This window comes from Manis pentadactyla, chromosome 1 (genome assembly GCF_030020395.1).
Source record: "Manis pentadactyla isolate mManPen7 chromosome 1, mManPen7.hap1, whole genome shotgun sequence".
In the NCBI taxonomy this organism is placed as follows: Eukaryota; Metazoa; Chordata; class Mammalia; order Pholidota; family Manidae; genus Manis; species Manis pentadactyla.
Genome location: NC_080019.1, coordinates 28,477,501 through 28,488,319, shown reverse-complemented (window position 1 = coordinate 28,488,319; position 10,819 = coordinate 28,477,501). Strand labels below are relative to the sequence as shown.

Below are 10,819 nucleotides of genomic sequence, written 5' to 3'. Positions count from 1 at the left end.
GTTCTGCAGCTTCCAGAGTACGGACAGGTTTCTTACCCACTCATTAGTCACACCTGTAATCATGACTCCTCTCTGAAAGAATACCTATAAGGAGCAAATATGCTCAAGACAACACCATGCTCTTGAAAGCAGGCAGCATGGCCTTGGTTGATGGGTAGCTCCAAAATGAAGGCAGGAGAAGCTACAGGGAAGTGTATGGTAGAGAGAGCATGCTGAAGCTGGTGAGCAAGAGAAAGATCACCCTCGTGTATCTCTCCTGACATTGTGTACTCCAGACGTATCTGGTATTTTTCCAGTTTCCAAGATTCGCTGTGCACTGTCTCCTCTGCCTGACATGCTCTTCCTCCAACCCATTCTCCCCTTTTCCATAAATCCCACTTGTCTTTAAGTCTCAACTTAAGTGTCATTTTCCCCAAGGAAGCCTGCCAGAAGCCACTCAAACTAGATGAAGTCCACCTTGTTCCCGTGGCACATTCTTCTCCTTCTTAACCCTCATCTTTTCTTGTGATTATTTGTGCAAAATCTCTCCTACCTGTCATATCAGACGTGCTAAAGGGCAAGACTCCACGTGTTTATTCAATGGTTTATCATTATAATACAAATGCTTTGTATGTGAGTGGACTGGATGCTCAATAAGTATTTGTTGGATGAATGAACAAATAATTTCAATCTGTTTCTCTGAAGAATTAGGAATATAACAGACAGCAGAAGGATTGAGGCATACATAAAGGATAAATCAAAGTAAGGAAATTTGAAGAATATCTTGAAAATTTTGATTTTTTATGTAAAATAGATGAAATGTAACTATCATAAGTACCATGTATTATTGTATGGCATAGAACCTGTCATGTAATTCAGGTTCAATAAATATCCATTTAATAGATATATAACTAAATGAATACATAGTTAACATGAGCCTTCTCTGATATAAGATAATCTATATGTGATTTTTTTTCACACAGGAAACAACACTTAATTGTTAAAATGAAATAAATTACAACTTCAAGAAGAAAGTTAAGAAATGTTTGGGGAATTTTTCCTATTGGATTTATAGATGTCCAAAGTACCTTACCTAGTATTTATATACATTCATAAATGTAAATAGTGAAGGGGAAAAAGATTGACTCTAAAAGGTTTTCCCCTCTATTTACAAAAATTTTGAAATGTTATGTTTTTTTCTGCATGTAAGAAGGTTCACATTTTCAATAGTAGCCTGAGGACCAAATGTATCCAAAAAGGGACTTCCTAAAGAGAGGAACAACTTTTACTGGAAAGATTATAAATTCAGTTTTGAGTCTGTTCAGATTGAAGTGCCAAAGGAAATTCCTAGCTGAGGTTAAGCTTAGGGAGAATTATGTCACTGCCTTTGCCTCTATTTCATTAAGTTGCAATGGATGTAATGCTATCAAACTCACACTATTTCATTAGAAGCACTGATATATGTAGAATATTTTTAATAGTGACTGGCAACTAACTGATATTCAGTGAGTGTTAGCTATTATTATTAATAGTATTAAACATATTAATAATGACAAGCCTACTAGAGAGTTGAATATATAGGTCTAGAGCTGAGGAAAGAAATCAGGGTTATCAACACACATTGAGGAAAACAGCACAGAGATGCTGACTAAATCTATAGGGAAACATGGTTTTCCCCAGAGAGAGAATATAATTTGAGAAGAGTTAGGATGGAAGGGAAAAAAATCTCCTGAAATTATATTCATCCTGTGGATAGAGAGGTGTTTTTTTTTTAGTGAAGGAAGCCAAGAAGAAATTGAAACAACAAGGACTTTTTAAAAAGAATTCATTATAAAGATTTCTAAACAAAATAAATTTCTATCAAGTAAGAAGATATCTGTAGGAATCTGGTCATAAAATAGGACTTTTTTTTTTAAACAGCATTATCTAAAAATAATGTGCTATGAAAAAGTTTCTTTGGAGAAGGGGATGATTTATGTTGAACTTTATCTCCATTTTCTTAGCAATTCTGATCTGGTCCCAAAGTAAACAAAACTAAAGCTGATGTGATGCACTGTCTGTAGATGACAGTTTAGCAATTCTCTGTTATTACAGGAGCGTATCCGTCAGAGGCCTCCCTCTAGCCTAAGTGATTTAAGTCTTTCTGGCTGCCCAGACTATTATTCCATGGGGACTTCACTAAATACCCTTTTCCCCACTTCATAATTTATCCAGTGATGTTTTTCAGTGAGTTATTGTTATAGATCTACACTGGGACACAAATCTGGCTGGTTGGTGAATTCAATCCTTAATTCTTTTTTATTTTTAGAATACATTTTTATCACACTGTATTGATTGCACTGTGACCTGTATCTTCTCATGTGCGGGTTACCTGGGCTAGCTTGGTACCATCGTGACCCAATACAAAACCTACCTCTACCTCTTATTAGCTATGTGACTTTGAACAAATTGTTTAACATCTCTGTACCTCTGTCCTCAAATTTACTTTTAAAATGAGGATTGTAGCAATAATATGCACTTCATAGTGGGATGCCTTGCACATAATGCTATTTTTATGTGTAATTCTATTATTTTGAAAAAGTGTTCCATACCCAGAGAAGAATATGACATATTTATTCCCTGCCTTCTGGGAGCTATAATAAAGGAAAGAGGTATTTAAGCAAATCACTGACAATAGAGCGCCACTGTTGTGTTAGAGAGATTTCCACTAAGTATAGCATTTGAACACAGAAAGTTATTTAATCAGCTTTACTTGGGGTCCAGAGGGTGTGGAAGATCCAGGTTAGGTGTTACAAAAAAGTAAAATTTTCACATGCTACTTGACAGATTACTAAACTTATGTTAAATTATGTATGGGAAGCATTTTTATAGTCTTGTTAATAAGGAAGGGGAAATAAAAGGTCAACCATTGCATGTTGATGACACGAATGAGAGCTGCCCAGTGGATAAGGTGCATTACGGGAAACAGAGAAAAACAGAGAAAAGGAAAATAATAAATAATGGACTTTTTAAGGCATAAATGAAAAATTTTATGCTTGTGAAATGCTTTATTTTGCTATTACATTGGAAAGACAACACAGTAATAGGAGTAATGTGATAATGTGTGAATAATAAACATAAACCTAAGAATCAAACATGAATGTGCTTTGACACTTACACATTGCTGTATAATAATAAATTTTTATATGCAGAAGTGTAATATAAACTACAATCCCAGGTAGTAGTATTCTATAATCTGAGCTAAAAATCATTATCTTTATAAACATATTAAAATGAACATTGAATACATATTTGAAATTACATATTCAACCTATGATTTTTAACCAGATCTTTGTATTTTATTTACAAAATGTTTTTGCATTTTTTAGAAGCAAATTAATGTAATAATGATGACTTGTGTTTGTATTTGCAATCCAATCTTTTTCCAAATGATTTTAGGACAGCCAAAAAGCAAAGATGGGCTTGGATTATTTTTTACCAGTTACCAGATTGAAAGATTAATTATGTTTTATCTTAATCTTATATTTAAGACAGCAAGAAAAATAAATGTTAAGTACTTACTTAGAAAATATATGTAGTAATGAAATTCAAATTTAGAATTGTATTTCTATAAACTGTCATTATGTGTCTCTGGCCAGTTCTATGCCATATATCCCATTCAGTGTAAGAAAAGTTACTGGATGCAATTTCAATCACAAGAATTCTAATTCAAAAGTTAAGACATGAATTATGAAGAAAAGAAATGTGCCTCTAGATGGAGCATCCATGCCGCTTAATATGTAACTGTTTGAGAACCAAAGAGATCACATCTGGTGCCAGGAAAAAGGACTCAACCTGGGGGCATCAGCCGGTCCTGGGTTACAGTGTGGGCTCGGCCTTTACCGGCTGTACACACTGGCCGGAGACTTAACCTCCCTGTGCCTCAGCCAGCTTGTCATCAGGAAAATGGGTGTCCTGAAGATGATCATGACACTTTGAAAATGATATTGGTGACTAATTATCCTTGTTGTTGGAAACTGATATTCAGATACTTGGGATATATATTTTTCCCTAGAAAATCATTTTCAAATATTGAAGCAAAATTTATTCCCTATAAGTTACAGTTTTTTTGATGAAGAAAATGCTGATAATGAGACAATGTAAACGTGACACCAAATTTCTTTCCCATGTGGAGATGCTCTCACAGCTAATTATGAAGTACAGACCTTGAATCCTCAACTTTGAAGAAATCAAATACTTTAAAATAAATTTCAAATAAAAAACAGTGAGGCATAATTTTGGGCTTGAGTTCAGTTACTTTGACTCATATGTCCTACCCAAATAGCTCCTTCCTTTTCTTTTAAAACCCCTTTAAAATGTATATAATCATTTAATCCAACCATTAAACATTTTTAAGTTAAAAACTCAGAAGCTATGTTAACAATGTTAGAAATAATTACAAGAATAAGTGCTACAGAGGATGTGGAATTTTTTTAATACACACATGAACATACACACACACAGAAACACAAACATTAAATAAAAATGAAAAAGACATGTTTATCTCTTTAACACAAATAGCTGACAAGGTAACGCACATAAAACAGATTTGATAGGCTTTTAAGATACAACTAATTATAGTCATAAATCTGAGAATGCACTTTATTTTAAAAGAACCCCAAATAAAGACAATAGCTTCACTCTGATTATTCATATTAACCTTAACTGAGAACTAAGGCACATATTTGCAAGAAGGATATATGAAGACTGATATGTTGTCTATGATCTCAGAATCATTTAAAATTAACTGTTACATGTGATTGCAATTCATGACAGACTTTAGTAATATTATCTTCTGATAAGTTGAGAAAACAAGACAAAGTCTAATTTGGGAAAGAAAGGAAGGTGGACTGAAGAAAAGCATAAGTAAAGCAAAAGTATATAGTTCATAATACTACAGATTTCCATTTTCATAAAAGTGTTTTTACATATGGGTCAAGTATATCCAGTATCTCAAAATTTTAGTAAGTGCAGGAATTTATATTTTTTAACACAGAATTCTTGACCACAAGATGCTGGGGGAAAAAGGTGATTTTTACATGAAAAATATTCCAAATTGCCTTATAATAAGTAAAAAAAAGAAAGAAATGAAAATTTGCATAAGTTAATTTATAACTGATATTGGTTCTGAATCTTAGCAAATGGACTTCCTTATCTATTAATTTTGGCAATATAATGGGTAATAATTAAAATACCATGGCTATAACATATAAATTACTAAATGTAAAATATATTTTTACTTGGTTTAGGAAATCCAACAAAAGTACAAATTCCTTCAAAACCCTTTCCATCTTAAATAAAATATCCTCCTTGAATTTAGGTGTGATTTAATGCAATGTTTGAATAAAATATAAAATATGATAATTAGTGATATTCATTTTAGGCATTTTCATGAGTAAATTCTCAATTTGTAGATTCATAATTACAAAATTACCAACTTGTTTTTAAAATATATTTTTTCTTTAATTTTTGTTGCAGTTTAAATGTAAGATGCTGTTTAGCTTGTAATCAAAATTATGTTGAATGATATTTGAATTAAACTCATATCCAAAGAAAGTCTAGACATATGTAAGTCATAGAGGAGACAATAATTTAGAATTGCCAAACTATGGTATTTGTAATGGACTTAACTTGACTCTTTGGAAATAGAGAGAAATATTTACTGGATAATACATTTACAGACAAAGTTAAATACATTTATGGACAAGCACAATTTTCACAACCTAAGATTTTTCTTTAAGAAAGGAAAAGTATGAGCCCATAGTTAATGAGATTGTTAATGAATGTTACCAATAATTTGTTCTAAATTAAATTTGAATGTCTTGAGTCAAAAACTGTTGGACAGAAATATATAACTCTTTACTGTCACAGAGTTATTCATATGCTCATAGTATTATTTCTAAGTGAATGGGATCAAATAACTACATGCTTTAAGAAAGCTATAGTACTTAATCCTCAGAATAGAGGTTTCAAATTTAGCCCTTACCTTCAGTTTAAATTTGTCCAAAATACATTCATTCAATAAATATTTGTTAGATGGAATGAATGAATGAACTGAGTGAATGAAAGTGATAGAGGCACATTTCTAATGTTTGGAGATGAAATAAATTTGGAACTGAACACCAAAAACTTTTCTGCACCAAGTGGCACTCCAATGCATAAATTCATTTGTTTAAACCATTTTTTTTGAGAAGAGACAATGTTGCATTATGTTTTAAATAATCATATTAAATTTCCTTTCACCATTCCCATAAAACAGTCCTAGTTGCACATACTCCAGTTGAGAAGACAGAGACAAAGGAAGGCTTGAAACAAGGGGAGATAAAGCTAGAATCCTGGTTTCTGACTCCCTCCCAAGTGCTTAATCCATTCCCCCACATTCCAATTTACAATAAAATGAAATTGGCACATTAACCTGAAAGGAAAAAAAAAAGAAAGAAAAATGACCAAATTCATTCAGTAAATTCAGGCATATCCAATGAAGTAACTGAGTTTATGCTTATCTGAAAAGGAATTTGGTTCTGAAATAGCAAAAAGGAATTTTCCCTAGGGGTAAAAAAGGCAATTAAAGAATAATCTGGAAGTGCTTCAGAGTGGAATTAAATCAGAGAATTTGCTTGTGCTCATTGTAAAGTGGCTCTAAGAAGGAATTCTGATGAGCAAACCTATTAAAAATAAAGTTTTCACTCTTCCTATGTCATTGAAGAGCCTGCCATTTCCTACAGAAACCATATAAATTGTGGGGCTCTTTAAGTACATGGAGGAATATAACAATTTGCAATTATTGGGTCAGAATATGTAAGTGAAGCAGAAATAGTGCTTAGTGGGAAATCTTTATTTCACTTGAGAAAGCCTTGGCCATTTATTATAGTTATTAAGGAGACTGTGAAACTGTCAGTTCCATCTGAAAAAATGAACTGCATTCCAAGTGCCCTCAAAGCAAAATGTCTCATGAAAGAGAAGCCGGAAACAGATGGGGTAACAAGAGAAAAAAAGCAAAGGCAAGATGAATGAAATTAAATAATGAGATACCATTTGTAGTACAATAAATGAAAAAATGGCAGTTGTACTTACAGGCAGGAAGGGAATATAAACTGGTAAAGCAAGAAGGAAATGAATAGAGACAGGATATAAAACATACACACACAAATTCTTAGGATCCAGGTTTACTCTAGGCACTTTCCTACTCATATTGGATATTAAGTCATTTGTGTTAGTCTCTGTGCTTGAGTATCATCATGTTTATATATGTTTGAACCTTCATGTACTTAGAGGGCTATACACAGCCTATGAGTTGTTGTGGTAAAACACAGAGATAGAGAAAGTATAATTTATTGATGAGTACCTAATAGAATTTCCAGTGTCATGGTCTAACAAAGCAACACATTAAGAAAAAGAACCCCTTCTTCTTAAAAATTTTGATACAACTTTCACAAACCATTTCATACATCCCCAAATTATCCTTCAGAATCTCATGATGGTTTATTTATACTTACCTATCTTTCACGTTGATGATTAAAGATAAATCAATTTCAAGTATTAGAACCCCCTGCACCAAACTTTACTTGTAAACAGGTATTTTACATTTCTTCATTTAATAGGCTTTTGAAGCATTCAGAAAAAATTTGTGAAACTTAATAAACTCTCTATAGTTCACAGTATATTATTAATAAACCATACATTATCAATTAAAACTGAGGACATGGAGAACTTATGCACTAATGCAATCAGAACACCTACTTACATCATTTGAATTAGAGAAAAGTGGAGTATGTGCCTGAATTATACTTCATTTTACATGACAGACTAGGGGCCTCTTAAAGTGCAATAGATAATAAACTCTATCCAGCTAAGAACAAGTTTAAAGGCTCACAAATACATATCAAGAAACAGGAGATACTTGAGTTATTTGTTTAAATTTACTAAACTATGTACCTCTATGATGTGATGTGGGGGGAATAAAGGGGAGAAACCACATGGTATGAATTCTAATTAGTTTCAACAAGTTTTTTTTTCTTTTTTAAGTGGTATTGCCAAGGTGTGTATTGATATCATCCTGTGGGGTTATTAGATTGTTCATGCTTCTCTTCATTTGCTCAGTTTACTACCATGAGCACCAAACTATTTAGGGTATTTGCAGGGTATAAATTAAGATTACTATATTTTTAAGCAGATACATTGATAAACTCATCAGTTAAACATTAAATATATTAAAACCTGCTACATTTTATAAAAGAAATTTAATGTGCAATTCTGAAGAACTAAACTGTCTAAATAATTTTAAGATATACCTCTGAAAATATGCCCAAATATGAAAATTATGTTTGTAAAAAGACAATCAAAATTGTAAGAGTTTAGTTTCTAGTTAATATCTTTTTCAGTAAAACAATAAATGAATGCATTTTAAGAAACTTGGAAGCCTGAAAATGTACCTTACAGAAATTTTAAAACAAGTCACCTTCTGTTCTTTAATGTGACTATAACAGATGAACTGATACACAGTGTAATGGCTGATGATAGTCATGTGTGACAATTTGGCAGTAGAATGTATCTATCATAAAATGAGAAATGTAATTAATTAATAGTTGTATTTCTAAATATTCCCAAAGCCACTAATGATTGCAGGCTTGGAACATTGAAAATGTTAATCATTTAAGCAAAAAAAAAGTTATCTCTGCTGTATTACATTTGTACTTAGCTGACATGTAGAGTGAACCAAGATGTTCTTACTCGGTAGAAACAGCTGGGTTTATTTGGGAATAAATCTAAATACAGTTTTTGCTTTTTTCATTATTATTATTTGAAGAGCTATTAAGTAAAAAAAAAAATAAAGATCTTTGCCTTTTGTAAGAACATGTTTTATGTATGATTGAAGTTTTTACAACACTCCGAAAAAGCCATCCGATGTTAGATTTAAAAATAAAATCAAAAGCATTTTCTGACATAGTACACATGAAAAATTGGAAATTCCAATATCTTCAGTAGAAGTTGTAGAAAGTGTATGTCTCCTTGGAGTTTGACACCCACTTAACACAGCAGAAAATAAGGTACTATACTGTAAACAAAAAAGTACAGTAAAGGACAGTTGTAAATTTACATAAGAATAGTTCATAAACATTTTGGTCTTTCCATACAGTTTTTATATAAAATGAATAAAAAAACCTTAGACAGCTGTCATCACTCTTTTTTGACCACTTTTCACTTATATGCACACAGACATATTTATATAGCAATATATTGATGCACCGTTACATGGATATTAATCTATGATTACTGCTTGTAACTGAGATGTGCATTATCCAATCAACATTATCCATAGTTGAAATACTCTTACATTATGTATTTTTGTCATGTTGTATCTATAAAAACATGAAAATATAACTTTACATTATTTCAATTATTTACATTAGTTCAAGCTTGACAGAGAAAAAATTGATAAGCTACAGTTTTTAGAAGAGTAGGCCCAGAGGTACAATAAATAGCATGATTGTATATAGTAATTTTTTTCATTTTTAAAAACTCATTTTAAGTACAATATGGAAACAGTTAGTCTGCAATTTGGTCATCCTAGCATATACTGTTAAAACTTGAAATACACCTCTAACATTCCTGATGAGGAGAAATGCACTAAAATGATATTGTATTATCTTGGAATTTGTGATTTGGGACAGCTAAAGTTAATGAAAAGCGTCTTGATGCCACATGCCACCGTGTTCAATGCAAGTGGGAGCTGTTAAACCCTATATTTCTCTTTCCCTTCCTTGAAGCATAATAAATAAGAATGTTTTTCAAAGCACTTAGTAAAATACCAAGTGCTACACAATTTATTCTGCAATGACAATAAAAATATTAAAAATAACTCCTGGATGTTAAACAAATGTTTAAAACCCTAAACTAATTTTATTTTAGGGGGCTTTAATCAAAATAAATGGCCTTTTATGGAAGGAACGATAACTCCTTTCATTTTTTTAACTAGAGAAATGTAAGCTCTTTAGTTAAAAGTTACGGAAATGTGATGTTTAATTCATACTGGCACATTAAAACAGCCATTCCACCTGAGGAATAAGTATAAAAGTAACACATTAGGGTTGTTTTTATTAATGGCAATTAGAAGAAAAAATATTGCAGGTGATTCAAAAGTGCTTAAATTATTCATAATATATAAGGTTTATGACAGCTCTTATAATTTCAAAAACAAAAACTTAGATTTAATTTATGGCATTTGATCAAAGGGCAACTATCTAAAAAGCTACTTTCAAAGAATTTCTAGATTCATTTACAACTACTACTTCTCTTCTGCAAGCTCAAACATTTTTAAATGGAACCTCGTATCTCTCCTATTTGTTTTTTAATATTAGATTTTTAAATCTATTAGCATTTACACAGATTAAATGCTTTATGTAAATATTTATATATAGTAAGACTTACTAAAAACAGATTCAGATTTTATTTTTGGGAAAGTTTATATTTAAAAAACACCTGGCTTTTTTATGAGGGGGCAATTTTCTCTGAGAACCTAATAATTTGATAGTGCCTTTAAACTCACTTGATTTATGACCAAACTGTAGCTAAGCAAAATTAATTGGACCACTTGCAAATAAAACAATAGAAAAATTTTTATTTCAAATGTCAAGCATTGCCAAGTAATTTGATAGTAACACCAAATGTTAAAGAATAGTATACATTAAAGTTTTAATAACAATATTAAATTACAAGATTTGAGTCTTCTTTGTTTTCTTTCCTTAACATTTACATATTTGGCTTTGAAAAATATGGAACTGATACCTAAAGCCTTTATAAT

At 31.4% G+C, this 10,819-nt stretch overlaps 1 protein-coding gene across 4 annotated transcripts in view; it reads right to left on the bottom strand.

The window, feature by feature from the left end:
- Nucleotides 1-9,654: 9,654 nt before the first annotated feature.
- Nucleotides 9,655-10,819, bottom strand: part of GRIA2 (glutamate ionotropic receptor AMPA type subunit 2) — a 135,964-nt gene continuing 134,799 nt past the window's right edge. For all 4 annotated transcript variants that reach the window (XM_036887833.2, XM_036887829.2, XM_036887828.2 and 1 more), the window contains one exon: nt 9,655-10,819. This exon is cut by the window's right edge. The gene's annotated coding sequence lies outside the window, so the exon portion shown is untranslated.